The sequence below is a fragment of the Lissotriton helveticus genome, chromosome 4_1, assembly GCF_964261635.1.
Source record: "Lissotriton helveticus chromosome 4_1, aLisHel1.1, whole genome shotgun sequence".
NCBI lineage: Eukaryota > Metazoa > Chordata > Amphibia > Caudata > Salamandridae > Lissotriton > Lissotriton helveticus.
In genome coordinates this window covers 1,874,214,864-1,874,235,403 of record NC_136063.1, presented here as the reverse complement: position 1 = coordinate 1,874,235,403, position 20,540 = coordinate 1,874,214,864, and the positions used below count along the sequence as shown (strand labels likewise).

Genomic DNA, 20,540 nt, shown 5'->3' with positions numbered 1-20,540 from the left:
CTGATGCTGACGGGCATAAAAATAAGTGTAGTCCATGAACAGTCCTCTCCTTGGTTTCTCCATTTAAATACACTAGTGTGCCATACGATAAATCATTATTTAGTTGACTTTCAGGAAATGCAATCAATGCCAAAATGATATCCTAAATGTTATTCGGAATACTGAAATTTGATTTACCACATTTTTGTTATTTTACAAAAGATGGGAAATACGGTGTGCATAATCATCCTACTGTGCCCTAATAATACAAATATTTAGGCTGAGAGCTTTCAACACCTTTTACTCCTCTAAGTATACCACTCACATTTACAATCTTCATGGAAAAAGACTGCAGCTAAGGTACAAAAGGAAAATGTACACTGAGCTGAAAAGGTGAGTGGGGCTAACCTAGTGTATTGCCTAGTAAGTAACTAGAGAGTAGCACAAAAGGTTTTTTTTTAAGTTTGGATCATGAAAGACCTAACATTTGCAGTGTACAGAATGAGCTTCAGCTATTGTTGACAATTGAATCCCTTTGCAGCAAACCATACTGAAATGGTCAGTAGTGAGTACAGTTGGGAGGTGAGGAAGATCTAATATGAGCTCAGGACATTTAGGAGATGCTTCAATAGTGACAATTTCACACAAGTGCTATTTTAGCCATCTTTGAGTTTAGAATACAAAGAATCATTGAAGTATTGTGGTGCCACTAGGATCTGTAACCATGTCACATCGATATAAAAGTGCGAGTGGCATATATGAGAACTTCGTACAGATTGGTAGCAACCAATGGTACACTACCTCATATTTAGGACCTCTTGTTTGTCTTACTCAAGCTAATTGGAACGCCACAGATTCCTGCAATAACCCTCCCAATTGCATCAAAAGGGGCAGCCGAAGAATTTGTTCTTGCCTGAATCCCTGTGCTCAGGACTTTGCTCCAGAATTGGGGATTGTAGGAAATAGTTTTTTTTGATTGAGGAGGTTAAAGACCCTTCTCAAGCAACAACCGCAATCCTGGTCAGGCTGAATCACAAAAGGCACTAAATTAACTTGTACTTAACCCTCTATTAGTTTAGCACAAAATAATTCAGGTTTAACTTAGAGGCAAAGTGCAGGATTTTTCTGCAGCACATAAACAGTAACAAAGTGAAAACACAACATAAACAAAACCCACAACAATTTAGAATAATAGAGGAAATGTTGATAAATAACATGACACCAGAAAGACAAGAATTCAATTAGCAGAACTGAAGATATGCAATTTCAAAGTTTTAGGTAAGGATAGAGCCCAAAAACACAAAACGCCACACACAGCATCATCTGCTGGTGCTAGACCAGGTGGAAAGTCATAAGTTCAGGCAGACTGCAATGGAGGGTGCCCAGGATACTAGGAGCAGATTAATCCTGTTGAAAAAGTTACCTTCTCAAAGTTTGGTGAGAAGAATCCAATTTGTTGTGGAGGAGGCCATGAGGAGCAGGGCTGGCATTGTGTTTGGTCATTGCTGTAGCCTGACGATCTAGCCGGGCGTCACAGACAGTCGTTGCTGGAGCTATGCATTGGAGGTCACCGTGGGCTGTCGCTGCTGTAGCCCGAAGGACAGATCTGACAGCGCTGGTCATTAGGAAGTCTACATGAGGTACAGAGTCTTGGCACAAATGGGCCCGTTCAGTGTCTTAAAGAGCCCAAAACTTCAAGATTTTCCTTTTCTTCCAGGGGTGTAGAATCTGAAATCCACCACAGAAACAAACAAGTCCCTATGTGTACTAGCCCAACCTCTTTACACACCCTATGATATAGGTGTTATTTCATCGAGGAAAAACTCTAGCTACTCTGTTACATCCTATATTTCTGGACCCACACAGATGGTGTGAGAAAGTTTTACAGGATGGTCTCACACACCATCCAGGTGTTAGGCTTCATCATTGGCCATCCACGTTCGCCAAAGAATCCTCTAATGGCAAACGAGCCCATACTAGAGTCGTGGTTCAAGCATTGGCAGGTAACTGAGGAGAAAAAGAAAAAGGAAAGTGGTCCAATACTCAAAATGCCTCCTACATTCCAGTTCAATTTTAGAACCTTTATTCCTTGGTGGAAGAGGGATGGTTAAAAAGCAGATGGACAGTAATAGACCTGTTATGGTGATAAGTGTCCAATTATAAAAAATCAGGTCTGTTTAGTCAATCGGATCGGCTTTTTTCAGGACCAAATTGAACCCTATATGTCCATACAGTGCTTCCCTATTACATGCGTGCTAATTTACATGCATACAAACCTGGTTGGCCATTAGTCCACTTTGGGTCCTTCTGTGCCAAGAGGAATCTTTCCTGTATAGCTAAATCATGTCCTTCATGGATGGGTGGGGGAGAGAGTCCTATAGTCACACCTTCGGCTAGATTCTCCCTCACCGGATCACCTACGGTGTATCCCTATCCTCCTCCCAATGCTGTAGAGTAGAATCTGATGCCAGTCAAGTGACCAGGACCTCGGGAGGTTCCTCTTAGGGATCAGGGACTCACTTTATCAAAGGCCAGCAGGGCTCATGGAGGTCCAGTTGCAACAGGTAAGATGGACAGTTTCAGGGAGGCTTCTGGTGCTTTGTGTGTCCCTGTAGCTGAGAACAGGAGGTCAGCCAACTGATCCTTGAGGTCACTCGGGTCGTCCTGGGAATAAGGAGAAATTCCTCTCTCCTTCAATCTTCAAGGCAGGCCTCAAGCAGAAGGGCAGTCCTCAGGGTACAAGGGCAGTCCTTCTGAATTCTTTGACAGCTCCAGGAGTGTACTGAAGATTTGGCCTGTGGGTCTCGTTTGAAGTTTTTACTCATTTTAAGAACTCCTGTTGCTGTGCTTTATGCTGAATTATCGAGGTACTTAGACTGTCGGGCTGCTAGTGCTGGGCTTCATAAAAGTGTGGCAAAGCTCTTGGAGTTTTTCTTGTATGTGTAAACTACAACTGATGTGAATTTATGTCAGGATTCTGGGCCTTACTCAAAAGATGTGTAACTACAACCATATACAAAAATATATCTCCACACGCAGTTTCATGCCTTTCTTTGTGAATCAGAAGGACTTCAAGCTTGTGGGACAAGGCATAAAGTTGGCAAATGGGTTATGTGAAACAGCAGCAAAAAACGAACAGAATTGCTTGTATGAATATTTATTTGTTATGCACAACTTACACGGTATAAGACTAGTTACTAGATGCATAGAAAAAGCAGACAGGTAAATGGAACAGAAGTGTGGATATCGATGAGGGGTGAGTGAGAGGAAGGTGGGAAATAGGGCAAGGTTAAAGAAAAGCTGGGGCAAGGTTAAAGAAAAGCTCTAAAGCAATTAGGCAACTTTTAATTCCAATGAGAGTAGATATACATGAAAACGATACAGAATGGTCATGGTTGAGTCTATTTAAGAATACCGATTTCAGCTTTGGCTTGAATATTTTGAGTTAAATGACAGTTTTGCAGTCTAATGAGATCGAGTTTCATAATGTGATGCCTGCCTACTCTTGTGAGTAGTTTCCATCCCAACATCTTTTGTCTCCATTGTACTATGCTTGTATGCAGGTTTCTTTTCAACTTTTTGTGATAAATAGTTCTGACAAGTATTAGGAAGAGGGCAGTGTTTTTTCAAGTAATGTACTTGCAGGACATTTTTATTTCCAAGCTTATGGAAATCAGTTTCCGTTTGTTAGGGTATGGTGAGATGTGCTCGTAATTTTTCAGGCCAAAAATGAATCTTACCTCTATTTCAGTAGTTCATAACTTGGATAAAGTTATCGATGAGGCTGTGAGGTAGATGGAGGAGCAGTAGAGTAGTCTGGATAGTACTGATGCGTGGATAGATGTATTTGTGCTAAGCCGAATATTGAGCAAACTGTAAATCTATTGTAAAGCAGATGTACATTTGTAGGTGACTTTCTGTGCATGTGAAAGAATGAAAAATCAGAGTCAAACAGAACGCCAATATTTTTCACAAGAGCTTTTAGGGGTTCAACTTCTCATGGCCATTTTAATGGACGAGCCAGTGGAGTTTATTTTACTCCAAATTTTAGGATTGCAGTATTGCTCACATTTGGCCGCTCAAAGTTATTGTTTAAACTGATGTGCAAACTGATGCTGTACAAGACTCAGAATCTGAGAATTATGTATTCGTTATAGTGGTGGGCACTAGTGGAAAGTAGGTTGACAAAAGAAAGATGGTAACAATGGTTTCCAAGCAAACTGCCTGCTGAGGCACACTGATACTGCAAACAATGGAGCTCCTTTGAAAGAGCTAAACATGCTGTTTGCTCTGCAATGTCTGTACCCAAAGCACAAGCTGCAGGATAGGAGATTATTGCAAACGCTTCATTTGTAACTATTAAGTGTTTGATACCAAAACTGCTGACCACGAAGAAGCAGCCTGATCTCCAAGTGTATTAGATAGCTTGGTATCAAATGTACATACAAATTGCAAAGCAATAGTCTTTCTGGGTTAGACGTAGAGGCTGAAAGAGCAGAGGTGTTCACCAGAACAATAGAGATTAATAAGTAAAACAGTTCTGGCAAAATGTATAGCGCACACAGAAAATTCAACACATGTGCTTGAAACAATGTCTTAATCCTGTAATCAGTACAAAAAGAAACACTATCTCAGGGGGGAATATGTGGAAAAGGATTAGCAAACAAGTTGACAAAAAAGCTAAGTTGTAAAGGGTGGTAACAGGCGAAGTAAGAATAACTTAACCCATAGAGTACCAAAACAGAAAGGTAGAAAAAAAGATAACCAGCCAACTGATAAATCAGTCAAAAGGAATAAAACATGAAAGTACATTTAATCAATCTTCTAGTTGCAGTGCAAGTACTTAGAAAAGATGCACTACAAAACTAACCAATCCCAGTGTCAGAAATTCAGCTAGAACTCATGACATAAAATGAAAAAAGAAACATGAATCTAATCTGATGCAGAGTAAGCAGAGAATAGAATTTAACATATATGTGAGATGATTCCCCACAAAATGGAACGTTGATGGAGTTAAAATTACATTGAGTTTCAGAAAGTGGAATGGGAAGCAATTACATAAAGATATGTGCTATTAGTCCATTAAAACATTTTCAAGGCAAACGGAGATAACAGAGCAACTTCTAAAAGGAGAATAATTCTCAGGATGAAAAGAAAAAAACAACAATGCAATGCCTCGTGTTAGAATAAGGTAGATTTTGAAAATTGGTCTTAAAGATGAAACCTATGTCTTGTAAGTAATCCAGAATGACAAGAATCAAACATAGAAATAGAGGCCTAATTTTGTGTATGAGAATATGTTACAGTATTAGCTTCAGGATAATTATTAGCTAAAAAAACACACACACACATCTTTGATTTCAGAATTACAAAAAAAGGGAGGTGTATGGAATCGACATTTTCTGTGTGGTCACGCTGAATGTTTTATGGACCTTATTTTTGGTGGCATTATGTCTGCAAAGCAGTGTCACAGTTCGAGTGCTATGTCCCTTAAATTGTAGTGCATAACTGGTTTTAACCAATTATAAGTAATTGCATCAGTGATGTGGAAGTTATAAGCTATATGTGTGCTCCATTGTGTAATTACACCACTTAGATATGAGAACACCATTTGTACCGCGGCATGGGTGCAGTTTGAAAGACTGCAGTGACACATACCAAGGAAATCTACCTTTCCTTTGTGGGAAAACCTAGTATTATATATTTGCTAAGACGCTCCTAAAGTGAGCTTTGTAAGAGCGCATGGTTGGGTCCCTCATAAATAAAAAGTGAAGCATACAAGATATTGGGAAATGTATGTCCAACACTAAAAAGTTTTTTAAAAAAAACTGTGGATCTGTACAGGTAAAACAGAATTTTCCATTAATATTCCATTAATATGCCTAATATGAATGGAAGTTATTTCATTGCATCTTTGCCTGGGAAAATGTTTTTCAAAGATTTTGTCTGCTTAGTTTTTAAATCTAATTTATTGGTGAAAGTTAATTTTAATCACTTTATTAAAAAAGTAAAAATTGGGATTTGTGCTGACCGAGAGTGAGCCGGTTTAGAATTAGCTTGTATTATACCCTTGCTCCTGAGATTAAATGCTCAAATACATGACCCAGGCTGGATATTCGTGACCCTCCTCATGGAAGCCATTGGCTTGACTTCAGGCAGCAGGAAGGCAGGACGGCAGGACGTCAATAGGTTTCCCTGGTGAGAGGACAAGGGAACCATTGGGGCTCACTCAAGATGCTTCCGCCATGTGCACCTCTGTGGGGGCTGACACAAAATTGCTTATATATCAGCCACACACATCCTCCCACCCATCAGTGAAGACAGCATGCCGCACAGTGCACTGACCTCGCAGATCCCACTGCACTGCAAGAGGAGCAGGTGATTGCAGCTCTTAGAGCATTTGGTGGAATTTCTCCTGGTGGAATTTCTCCTGCCATTTGCCTCCTCTCCATTTGAGGGGAGAGCATCATCCTTCCAGCAAAATCTCTCTTAAATCAATCACTGCTCATGCATATTGGATACACAATCAAAAGTAATCTCTCTAGACATTAGGGATGTGATTTTTTTGGGGAGGGGTGAACTCCGTAGGCACGGGTCGACCCCCCCACCACCACCAATTGAGACTCAAAATAAAAGTTCTTCTCAGGGACTCCCATTGTGCCTGATTTGATCCATTTCTGTCACAGGCACTAGATCCAGCCACATAAATGGGGCTGTGTTTTTATAAGAATAAGTATGAGAAGACTCGGTGGTAGGGAATTTGTGGTTCCTTCCAATGCCATAAGTTTCAGCCACAGAAATATAAAGAAAATGCATGAATTTGGGTGACGTTTTCTGCGTGCAGGGCACAGTTAGTAATAAAACGGTGTAGGATACATGCAACAAACACTAGCCTGGACTCCTATGGGTGTCGAATATAAAAAAAATTCTGATGTAGTAAATTTTCCTGGGTTGCGGCCGCACCTAAGCCCAATAACCACAGCTACCTACATTACAAAAAAAAAACGTTTTGAATGTGATCTGCTCATATTGAGTTTCGGGGCGTTTCTTACTGCAGGTGTTAGGCTCACATACACAAATGGCTTTTAATTGGAAGATGTGATAACACTGGGTGGCTAAGCCTAGGCACAAATACGACAGCTACTCCACTGCCAAACCCTGTTGTTTTGGGTTTTTATTTGCAGTAAATGTAGATGTCTCCACTCTGCGATATTTGGGCTGGTGTGTTGGGGCACTGGGTGCACCCACTCAAGAGAGGCGAAATGTGTCAGAACTCTGGGTGGTAAGAAATTTGCAGATTCCAGAACTTTCCTTCATTGAAAAGTGAGGAAAATGTATATATTTACACTAAGGTTTCAAGTAATTGAACTGATCCCACAGCGTTTGGGTCATGACAACGCTAAAACCCTCCTCCAGAGGGAAGCTTTTTGGATCCGAAAATTGCAAACAATGTCCCCAAGTGGGCTCAATGACAAAATGGAAATGGCTTGTTTTCTTTGAACACTTAAAACTATGACCCCTCGTGACCTCAATTTCTCGGTGCTACTAACATCATTTGCATACACTCATTTTTTTAAAACCAGTAACACTCTACAGCTCAATGAATTATGGCCATCCACCACAGTACTGTATTAGATTGTAAATAGGCAGGAAACTTGTAAAAAAGTTTCATCTCGTTTGGACTATTTTTCCTTAATGGGAGATAAAGTATCATATTGTCAATAGGCGGTGATTTAAAGTTTTTGATGTTTGTTTCTCCTTTTCCCCTTCTTTTTCTTTCTGTATTAATCCTATCTTCCTTCTATGGGTCCCATGAGCAATTCACTGAAATTTCATCTACTGTATCATCTAGCAATAGAGTGAAATTAGAGGCATTTAACAATGGCGCTCTCGTTCTGCGCGGGTTAGTCCGTTTTTTATCTCGTTGCCCGTAACACCTGACAAGTTAATAAGGGAAAAGGGACAAGCCGTGTGTACCATAGCACGGATGCGGATGCCTTTACGAACTAGCCGGTCGAGTTCTGCGGTGAGTTCCGCTTCCCCACACCAGCAGTTAATACTTAGAACCTATGATTTAGCTTGTTAAAGTCCAAAACCTTGTTTTTGCAGAGTGCTGTGACACTACGCTGAACTGCCGCTTTGTAACTTATACTGAACAACGACAGGTAAATGTGCTTTCCCTATACTACGGAGGGTCATTTTATTACGAGCATGCAATGTTTAATTGCTCAGCATGTTTCCCTCATTTCTTTTTTTAATTCCCATAGAGTAACAAACGCCACAGCCTTAATCCAGCAGGTGAGCCTAGAGCTATTGACATCGTAGTCAATACATGTCTATTATCAAACTTCAGATGAGTTTGTTTTAATCTATAATGGTACGCATTTTGTTTGCTTATTCGCAGTTACATCAACAGCGAGCACCCAGGTAACCAGCACTTCGTGTGCTTTTTACATAGAAACGCATTTTTGTGGTTCATATAACATTGAGTTTACTTAGAGTATTTGCTCACTCCCCAGATTACGCGCAGTCGCGCGCCACGCTATTCATCGAATCCATGAGTGGATTCGCAAGTCCATAATTGCGGTAAGACTGACATTAAAAACGCTATAAGTTGAAAAACTACTTTCCTCCCAAGCACTAGAAGTAACTTAGTTTTCTTTCTTCTTGTTTCCTTTTCTTTCTTCTTTTCATACAGACCCCTGACGAAGGGGCACAAGCCCCGAAATGCATTGGGTTTATGTAATTCGTGAAATTTAATTTTGTGTAATTTATGTATTGGACTATACTCGTTATTTGTTGGACTTTATTCATGATTTTTGATTTGAAATGTATTATAATTTTAGAAGCTACGTAATGTATTGTGATTAAAAGTGTGACTAAAATACATATACTTTCGACTGGAGAATTTAAATCACTGTTGGTGCGCGCAGGAGTCCTGGTCACTTCTGTCACCAGGCCTTACATTTATACACAAAGTTTGAGGCATACAAAGGATTCGGAGTTAAAAAAAAAAACTTTAAAAGTCACACCATCCTAGACCTATGTCTGGGTTTGATAGATTTCCTTGGATGGCATCCAAGCCCAAGACCAAAATCCATAACTTCCCACATTACGAAAAAATTTAATTTGTCCATGTTGCGATTTGGGGCCTTTCCTGTTGTGAGTGCTAGGCTATGCTAAGTCAAAAAAGTGGTGTAGTTGTTTAAATGGGAGATGCGGCCAAATACTGAGTGGTAGGAAATTTGTGGTTCCCTGCAGAGTCTTTGGGTAGAAAAGCCTCATTAAATCCACACGAGTTACTGAAAAGATGCAGACAGGAAATTAAGTGGATGCTCTGTGAGGTACGATACGTCTCCTCTAATTTCTAAGTTTCAAATCGTACAGCCAGCAGGGCAGCAGAGAACACGGCAACTGCCAACGACTTAAAACATAACATTCTTATTCTTCCCCCCTGCATTCTAATTCTACCCCACCCTAGAACCCAACATATCATCCCTAAATACAATGAACAAAACAAAACGTACATCTTTATAATAAATTTAATTAAAAACATGCACCTAAAGAACACATAATCAAGTTACCACTTTGGTTCCACCCTCTCTCTGTGCGGTCTAGTACGCATCAATTGGGATGACACCCTTCCTCTAAAAGACCAGCCACAGATATGAGGTCAGCATCCGTTTATCCCTGCCCTAATGGCACAGCATCATCACAAGTGACATTTGGTTCCTTTTGTATAGCCAGCTTCCCCTTATTCCAACATTTTACATACTCCAACTTGACCACATTCCTCTTTACACATACAACCTTTTTGGGTTCCAAGAATTTCGAATGCCCCTTTGCAATGATCCCTAGCAAACTGACTCACACCCACTCCCCTTCTTTGACCTGCAGACGACAATCACACTCCTTTGAAACATACCTACTTTGAGCACTCGCCCGCTTGGCACACACACATGACCATTTTTCATCTGACACCATTACAATATTCATCCATTGGCTGTTAATCTCCCTTTTAGTACAGCAAAAGGTGACAAGATTGTAGAGACACAGGCTGTGGTGTGCAAAGCACATATCAAATCTCCCAATTCCTTATTCCAATCCACTTGCTAAAGACAATTGCACATTGTCCTTAATCACACGGTTGCACCTCTCTACTAAACCATTGCTTCTAGGATGGTAAAACAAGGTTGTCACATGTTTTACACCCCACCTGTTCATGAACTTGCCAAAGTCTTCAGACTTAAATTGAATGCCATTGTCAGTTACAATTTCCATGGGAGCACCTTCACGCATAAACAAATCATGTAAGAATTTGATTACTTCCCCAGTATTGGCATTCTAAGTACATTTCACCTCAGGCCAATGAGAACAATAACCCACTAACACAAGTCCATATTTCTGACCTTCTCTCAACACATTCATGGGTCCAATTATGTCCATTCCTAATTTAACCCATAGTTTCTCCGGTACCAGAACAGCCTCAACGGGACTGGGATTGGTCACTTGAGACTTATCACTGAGAGCACACGCTAGACACTCCCTTACCCAGTGCTCCAACTCCTTGTCTAACCCCGGCCAAAACACCTCTAATTCTTCTTTTCATAGCCCTCATATCTACAATACCTTCATGAGCTAATTCCAACACTTTCTTGCAAATCATTTGAGGAACTACAAGTGCCCATGCCATCCAACACACTCAATTCCTGGAAAACCTCTTTGTACATTTACACGCATCCTCCACTTTGCCTTTTGGCCACCCTACACCCAAATATGATATTAACTTGTGCAACATCACATCTTGTTTCACCGCTTCCTTGAATTCCTCTTCCACAATGCAACCAATCCCATCAGCAGTAGTACAATCTACTATGCACCTTTCATCATCTTTATTAACCTTTTCCCCCATTTCCATTCTCAAAGGAAATCTTGAAAAATAATCCGCAAAAAAGTTCTGCACCCCTGGTAAATACACCAGTTTAAACTGAAAATCCTGCCAGTGATAATACCATTTGCAATTCTGGGAGTCACTTTGCCATCCCCTTCATGGTAATCAAATTGAGCAAAGTTTTGTGATCCATGCCTAGAGGGAACTCCAATCCCCACAAATACTGTTTAAAATGGTTCACTTCCCACCAACATGCAAATGCTTCGCTTTCAATGACAGAATAAGTATGTTCTGCCCCAGGCAAGGCTTGTGATGCAAAGGCTACGATATAGTTCTTACCATTCCTTGTCGGCATGAGCACAGCACCCAATCCATGTTGACTAGTATCAGTCACAACCGTACATGGATCACGACTGTCAAACGTTTTGAGCAGTGCACTCCGGCATTCTTGATTACATCGAATCTTTTGTTCACATCACTTGACCAATCAAACCTGACATTATTCTTGAGCAACATCCTCATTCCTTTCATCATTTCAACACACAAAGGCACAAAATGTGCATAACTCCAACATGCCAAAGAAAGACCGCAAACGATCCTTACTTTGGGGTGCCAGAAATTCCTTGATGGCTTTAACGAAACATTCTTTAGGCTCCAACCATCATCCGATAATTTGTGCCCTAAATAAACTACACTACACACACAAATTACATTTGCTTGACTTAAGAGTGACACCTTTATCATTAAGTATTTTAGCACTTGTGCCAATGTTTCATTGTGCTCTCTTTCATTGGCACCATAGACCAAAATGTCATCTTGGATACACTTCACTTTATCAACGCCATTAAACATTGCCTCAATCATACGCTGAAACACAGATGAGGATGAGGCCAATCTGAAAGGCATGTGTTTAAATGCCCCATTGGGTGTTAAGTGACATGAATCCCTCTGTAGTAATATTTGGTGATATGCTGAGGACATATCAGGGGTAGAGAAAACCTTTGCCCCTTCACCACTGTCAGCATTTCTGTAATGTTTGGCAAAGGGTGCCTATAAACTCATATTGTTTCATTTAGGTCACTCAAATCAATGCACATACTCAAGGTCCCATTGGTATTTTCAGCCAAAACTACTGGTGAAAGCCACTTTTAGCTCTCTATGGGCTCAATTATGTTTTGCGACATAATTTTTCCAGTTCTCTCTTCAACTCCGCTTTCATAGAAACGGGAACATGTCTCACCTTATGCACTACGCGTTTAACTGAATTTGGTACGTAAACCCTATGTTCTTGCCAAGTTTATCTGAAAAAAACATCAGGAAAAGCTTGAGTCCAGTTTTGTTGGCTTTAGGACTTTGAGTTCTTTACTTCTGCTAACCAGTGGTAAATTGTTTGTGCTCTTCCTCCCAAACATGGTAAAATTGGGATGCACCTGATTGATAACATTTAATTTACTTACACGTCCATAGTATGTGGTAATGCCTGTACCAGGGACTGTTATTTAAATGCTATTAGTGGGCTTTAGCACTCATTGTGCCACCCACTAAAATAGCACTCTAAAATATGCCTCAGGCCGGGCAATGAAGCCTGTGTGTGTGGTTAAAAAAACATAACATTTCACCCATGTGAAAGTAAGCTTTTGCCAGGCCAAAATCTTCCTTTTAACACTTACAGGTCAACATTAAGGACGGTCCTAATGGTTCATAGGGAAGGGTGTATGTAATTTAAAAAGTAGAACATGTGTACTTAAGTTTTAAATGACCCGACAGCAACAACAAACAATTTTGTTTTCCACTGTGGAAAGAGTAGCCTCCAATAGACTAACACTGGTTTGCCTTATACATTTAATAAGATTTGCCACTTTTAAAAAAGCAGTCGCTTGACCTACTTAGCACAGTGAACTACTGCCCCATTTCCCTTCTACCCGGCCTGGCCAAGGTGTGTGAGAAGGTGGTGAACAGACAACTCACAGAGTTTGTTGAGAGAGAGGGCCTAATGCATTCTGCCCATTCAGGGTTCAGAGCCTCCCACAGTACCAAGTCTGCCCTAGTGGGGGTTTCGCAGGCAATTAGGGAGTGTCTGGACGCTGACGGGAAGCCAGCAATAATTCCGCTTGACCTGTCGGCGGCATTCAACACTGTCCCCCACTCCCTCCTCCTCTCGGGTCTAAGCGAGATTGGGGTGTTGGATGCTGTTTGGAGCTGGCTCAGATCCTTCTTGGAAGGACAGGTTCAGCAGATATGGCTTCCACCGTCTTCTTCTTCCCAGACAATGACCACAGGAGTCCCACAGGGGTCTTCCCTTATACCCCTCCACTTTAACATTTATCTCACACCTTTGGTGTACCTGGCAGAGGAACTTGGGGCTAAGGTCATGGCCTACGCAGATGACACCCAGCTTCTTGGGATAAGAATGCGGACTCTGTTTCCTCTGCTCAACACTGTCTGTACAACGAAGATAAATCAGAGATTCTCCTATATGGAAAGTTTCCCTCGAATTTTAGAGAAACTCTTTGGCCCTCTGTGTTCCCTATCCCCACCTTTATAAAAAAAAATAAACCGTTTGGGATCCACATGAGTCACACCACCCTGGACTCCCCTGTGTGTACTTTATGGAAATATCTTTGTTGGTAGATTTCCCTGGGGGATGGCTGAGCAACGAAGGTTTCACCAGATCTGAAGCAGCACAGCACAGAAGAACATAGGGCCTAGCATCTCAGCATCTTCCAACTCCTCATTGGCCACTTCAGTTGATTCGATGTGATGCAGTGCAGAACGATTCAGAGCCTCACATCTTATCCACTCACAACTCCTGATCAGCTGCTTCACCAGATCCGATACAGAATGGCGCAGGATGACATAGGGCCTTGAATCACAAAGCCGCTCAGCTCCTGATTGGTGGCACATATTTCCCGATGCAGAGAGATGCAGAGCCTCACATCACAGCACGTCACAACTCCTGATCAGCAACTCACTGGACCCAACACATCACACATCCTGATCAGCTACTCACTGGAACCAACATAGTGTACTGCAAAGCCTTGTAACACAGATCCCACACCAAAGACAAAAGTTACAACTGCTAGTGAGTTAAACATAGACCTTTCATGTATCTGTGCACGATACAAATTAAATTAACATAACATAACATAAGTGATACATTCAGGATGGTAGCCGGTAGAAAAAAACGTATTCCACTCATTTTATGTGTAATTTTAAATCTTCTTTGTGGGCATAGTCACCTTTAAGATTACTATTTTGGCACTTTTAGGAAGCTTGCATTTTTCTTCCTAAACCGAATATGCCTTTCTGCCAGTGTCCAGGGATCACATGCCTGTTAATGGCTCTCCTGCGTTGTGATGAATATTTATTCGAGACAGTGGACAAAAGGGCCTTGGGTGTGGGGAAGGATGATCCTCTCCTGAGCAGGATGCCCAGGGGTTGTACCCGGCCCCTTGCTATGTTAACTTCAAAGAGTATTCCAACAGGGGTGTACCCAGCACCTTACTGACTTCAGAAGATGTCTAACCTGTCAAGGGCCAATGCAGCACACACCTGCATCAGCCTGGCCTTTGTTTCAATAGACGCAATGGAGCCAAACCCATTTTAAAGGGAAGAAGTGACCAGAAACTATTTTAGGGCTGGACAAAGGAGTATCTTCTACCTACAGGCTGGCCTTGGGTATAAAAGTAGCACCCTCAGAAACTGAAATCAGAAAACTCCTGTACTTCAGACAGATTTAGAAGAAGGCTCCAATGAAGACCTCCTATTTGAGATACAGGGACACAACAAGCTTCTAGGGTCTTCCACTGATTACTAGCTGGCCAGGCCCAACTGGGCATGACCTTGTCCCCTCTCTTGGCCTTTGAGGCAGTGACTGACTCCCAAGTGCTGTCTTCAAGGTCCTGAATTGTTGGCTGGAGTCGGCGTGAACTCCTTGAAGGCGTGAGCTCACTTGAAGGTTTCACCAGATCTGATGCAGTACAGCACAGAAGAACATAGGGCTTAGCATCTCAGCATCTTCCAACTCCTGATTGGCCACTTCAGTTGATTCGATGTGATTCAGTGCAGAACGAAGCAGAGCCTCACATCTTAGCCACTCACATCTCCTGATCAGCTGCTTCACCAGATCCGATGCAGAATGGCACAGGATGACATAGGGCCTTGAATCACAAAGCCGCTCAGCTCCTGATTGGTGGCTCATATTTCCCGATGCAGAGAGATGCAGAGCCTCACATCACAGCACGTCACAACTCCTGATCAGCAACTCACTGGACCCAACACATCACACCTCCTGATCAGCAACTCACCGGACCCAACACAGTGTACTGCAAAGCCTTGCAACACAGCTCCCACACCAAAGACAAAAGTTACAACTGCTAGTGAGTTACACTTAGACCTGAACCTGACCAGCACTCCATCAGAGTTAGCCTGAATTAATTACTTCGTACCAGTCTGGCACAACCAGATACCAGCTGTGGGCACTTCATGCCTTTTTCATAGTACACATTAAGCTTCAGAAAATCATAACTCCAATTCCACTGATTGGATTGTTGTCATGTTGGTGTCATTTTAGTTATTAAAATATGCTATATTTTCCTAAATTGTTTTGTGATTTTCTAATGCTGTGTTTTCACTTTATTACAGTCTGTGTGTGGCATGAAGACTTTACATATTGACTCTAAGTTAATCCTAACTGCTTTGTGCCGAGCTCCCAGAGGGTTTAGCACAGGTGTACCTTGTGACTTTTGTGGTTCACCCTGAGAGGGATTAGGATTACTATTTGAGGTGGATTCACACCCCCCAACTAATATTCCAATTTCTTACACCTAACATTTTTATCAGAAGTGTGTAAATGCTGGTTTGTATGTATTTTCTCAGGTACCTGCAGCTTTCTGAATTTTCTCTCACATAAATGTGAGCAAAATGTATGTTTTTAGTCAAAGTGTGATGTTTCCAAGCACTGCTTGTTAAAAAATAAACCGTTTGGGATCCACATGAGTCACACCACCCTGGACTCCCCTGTGTGTACTTTATGGAAATATCTTTGTTGGTAGGTTTCCCTGGGGTATGGCTGAGCAACGACCCAAATGTCACATCTGCCCACTTGTAAAAGAAAAAAAAAGATGATTTTCCTGGGTAAAATATGATGTCTCCTGGTCCCATTTTGGGGCGTTTTGTGTTTGTTTTGTGGGTGCTAGGCCTAGCCACATAAGTTGGTACCTTTTTCATCATGTGGGCACATGGAATAGCAGAACATTTAGTTTCCATGCATATTTGGCTTCCAAATGTAAGCCAGTGTGCAAGAAAGAGGGCATTTTGCAAAATGTCGCCAGACTCACATGATCGTATTAGAAAGCCACAATCCAGAGGTGCACAATTAACCACTCTACCTAAACTCAGTCTCGATGTACATGTCACAAATACATAGGTTTCCTTTTTACCTATTTTGTATTCATTTTGTTTATACTATATTAATTGCTGTGTGGTCAGTATACACTGAAAAATCATTATAAGCAGAAGCTGAGTTGTTTGCTTTGGGTATCGCATATTTTTTAGAGAAACTACAAACCCTATATTTTCCAGAAGGGTCGATTGGATGTAACAGAATATTGCTTCTGGCAATTATTCATCATGACAGAAAATTACAAAGGAAAACATTGCCATTGAAGGCTATTTTGTCCTTCTCATTTTCATTATAGTTTTATTTCAATCATTAGGTTATTTGGGATTCCCTTGATGGATCTACACAAATGACCCTTTGCTTAGTTGAGACTTTTATCTACTTTTTAGAAATGTATAGATTCTGGAATCATCCATAACAATCACATCTGTTGCCATCACACACAACAAGTAAGGTGAGACCACTCAAAATGTGGGGAAAATGTGCTTCCTCTTAGAAAAATGCAGAAGATGGGGTAAAGAATAGGTTTTCTGATGCAACTCTGATTGCTCCTGTAACCTGGGAAGTATGGTGATCCAAGAATAGCAAATCTTTAATTGAGGCAATACAAAAGAAATATGCTTTTTCATACAGCACCTTTCCCCGTTTTTGCCCCAAACAACTAAATGTTGGTATATTTTAGATGTATTCTTGGTTCCATCAAAGGGAATGCACAAGCCCTGCACACCTTTAGGATCCCTAGGATGTTGAAAAAAAGGATTGAGGGGTAGGAAATCCTCATGCAGTCACGGGATCACAGTGGCCTCTTAAGAGGTAGTAGCCATCTGGGAAGGGGACAAGAGAAGCATACACCAAGGATAACTTTCAAAGCTCTTCCTTTGAAGCGGAGTTCTGAAAGAGGGCTGATAGGACCTGAAACTATTCATTTCCATAATTGTCCTATACTCTCTTTGTGTCTCCCCAGTAGGCAGAGAAAGCAGTAATATCACTGAGAGAGAGGAAGACTCCTCATCATGGAGTGGCTAAGAGGAGGGAAGAGGTTCCTGCAGCTGGATAAAGGCTAGGCCCATCTTGATTGAAGCACTCTGGTGAGGTTTATTAGACTGTTGCAACCATAAGAACTCAAAAGGCAGAATTGTTCCAGACTCTAAGAAGGCCCAGCTGACCACTGTGGAGTGAACCCTGCAGGAACCCAGGCTGGAAAAAGATTGGGTACCTAGAAGTACACCCTTGAACTTGGGGGCTTCTAGGTGTAACCACAAGTGCTTTTCTAGCACCAAGTACTCACCAAGACTTTTTCATGTTTCTACCAATGAAGAACCAGGAAAAGAGACTGCGGCTTTTCTCTGAGAGCATTTTACTGCCAAGAAAAAAGCTTCAACTGGACCTCAAAGTGGAAGTATGCCGCTTCATGGAGTCGTGGCTCGCTATAGTTTCCAGCCTTGCCTCCAGTGGAGGATTTTGAGAACCCATAAATGACCAAATCCAAAGGTAAAACTTTATCCTGGAGTGAGGAGGGGGTGAACTTAAATCATTTTTGTGGGGAGCTGGCAGCTGCTTCAGCCATTGATATTAAGGGTTGAGTAGAGATTTTCTTATAACTGCGTTGTGACATAAACCCCTCCCAAATTATTAGCCCAGTCTCTAGACAAGGAATCTATTCAATTGCGTCTATATATTTTTCTGACTATGTAATGCAAAAATGGTCTTAACCAAGTTAGAGAACTCAAACAGAAATAATGAACAATAATTTTTAATTTACAGAGAATACATATAACAGGCGTTATTGCAAAGAAGTGTAGATATTTATAGACAATCAGTCATACCAAAAAGGTAATTGGTTCATTGTTAACCCAGATAGATAACATTTCACAAAGTTGTCTAGCCATTGTTTGGCATGATTACATCTTTAGGAGCCTTGTATAATACTATAAGCACAACCTACAAATGTGTTTTCAGGGCATTTCTGTAAAAATGATATGTGTGATAACCGATACATGCATCTGTGATAACCTTGGGTTGGACTTTCTTTGAAAACCTCTGCAATTCTAAATGATCTCTGTACCATAGTGTCTCGCCATCACGTTTCCCCCCAAGAGTGCAGTGCCTCACCAACTTTGTATATACATACCCTATGTTTCCTATGACTAATTGTTGCTCGATATATTTCGTGCGTTTTTCTCTTGTATGTTCTTTACTTTTTCCCCGCAGTAAAGAAATCCAATGACTCTTCTAAAAGCAAGCGATCAATCATTTTGTGAACTATTTCCCTTTTGTGTGACTGACACAAATGTGATTTTTTTTTTACAGAGTCCGAATAGAAGGACAGATATCTTAGAGATCATTTAGTGCTGATTAAAGCGGCAGAACCACGTTGGGTGCACAGCACCGGCAGAACCATGTTGACGATAAGCAGATGGTAGGGTGAAAAACACCCCAGGACAATCAACCTTTGATTTCTTTCAATGCTGTCAAGGAATCTAAAAATAAAAGTAATACAGTTGGGATTTCCATTTAGACAGTTTTAACATCATTTTTTTAATGTTTATAGATACTCCTTGTTATTATTTGCAGTTTTATATATCTCTAACAAGACACAATGGGTATGAAAGCTCTTTAAAGGAGAACACTTTTGCATGCACGTTAGCACTTTACATAAGAGCAGTTTCCAGGTTTACAAGTAAGAATAAGCAAGAAACAAGGGACCAAATCTACATGATTTAGACAAACATCCTGGTAGGTTTCCTCTGAATATATGCCTAGAAAGTGGCCCACAGGTAATATGGCCACCAAGGTTCCATGAGGTTTTAAGTGAGGGCATTTTGCTGGAGATGAAATTAAGAGAGTGGTATAGATATCCACTTCCTTCTGGCAGCAAGATGGCCTTTTTCCTGGTTAGGCACTGATCAGCCACTACTGACCATTCCAAAGGTATTTTCAGTCTTTGTTCTACATGCTATTACAACCGAGTGAATGTTTTTTCCAGTTGTTCTCTAGTGAATTGGGGCATTTAGACACAGCCCCTGTGCTAGACTAATTGTGTCCATCACACTGAACCTTCACCCAGCCTTCCCTACTCACATTCAACAGTGAATGCTGGGCACGATTAAAAACAAGCGCTGCCAGGTACAGTTACATCCCCAGCCTCCAGTGATACCATCATGACAGACAGCAGTCGGACATACGAAAGGGAGTTCAGAATCGGAGATGATGAGTTGAGTTGTTCATCAGTTAGGCGAGGATGGTAGTTCTGTCCATACCTTGCATGCTGGAGGTCTGGCTAGAAACACTGGCTTGGTGGCTGTGCTCTGTGAATGCTATCTAAAAAGGAGCAGGATGTTATCTTTCCTAATTCCTTGTGCGGATTGGTTCAGAATAGGGGACAGGGGCCACCAGCATTGCTCGGCTGGTGGAAAGCTCCTCCCCTGTAGCCATCTTGTTGATCTCCTACCCTGTAGCCATGTTGGTGATTTTGAATTTAGTAAAACTGGTGCATGGGCAAAGCCTGTACAGCAGGTGAAACTTAATGTTATATTGAAAGAATATGTGCCCTTAAGAATGCAGTTGAATCCAAAATTTACAATTACAAAATGTAAAAACATGCTGCAACAATATAAGGGGATACATACACAAGCATTTTGAGCATATTTCATGCCTTTAATATTCAACACTGAAGTTATTATATCGACCAGTAAGATAGTAGTTGATGAATAAGGATTAGAACAGATTTGGGGGCTCCTTTAGTGGTCATTTTCTTAGGTGTGGCTGCTATATTAGTGCAGTAAACAACAATACACAATGCAACTTTGTAGTTATCATCACACTGTTTGTGGGCAGTGTCATGTGGCGTAAAGTATCATAGCCAGACTATTGTGAAAGGCAGGGCTAAATGCCCTTCTTAGATGTTTCAAAGGACTGAAACACCACTGTATGTCATAGGGTCGTAATACAAAGCACATCTTTTCCATCAAGTACAAAACCAGAGTAATTAAATATGGAAAGCTGAAATTATTTCTAGCAATGTGCTGTTACTGTAGCTGTCCATGATTCTTTGGGAATCTCATGAAAGTAACAACTCTACTACCCATTTTGGAATACCATCGGGTTCCAAACTGTGCAGCTTTCCTTTGTGAATCTGGCCCTGAGCGGCTAATAACTGCATGATCAATAAAACTGCGAAGGGGACAAGGCTGGGTGGAGTGAAATCAGTGAAAAACAACAAGAATATATGTTTTAAGGATAACTAATGTTAGGTTAATGTTTAATTAT

At 41.2% G+C, this 20,540-nt stretch overlaps 1 long non-coding RNA gene across 1 annotated transcript in view; it reads right to left on the bottom strand.

The window, feature by feature from the left end:
* The window catches only part of LOC144827723 (uncharacterized), a 376,568-nt gene that overhangs the window by 75,794 nt on the left and 280,234 nt on the right, over positions 1 to 20,540 (bottom strand). The window lies entirely within an intron of this gene.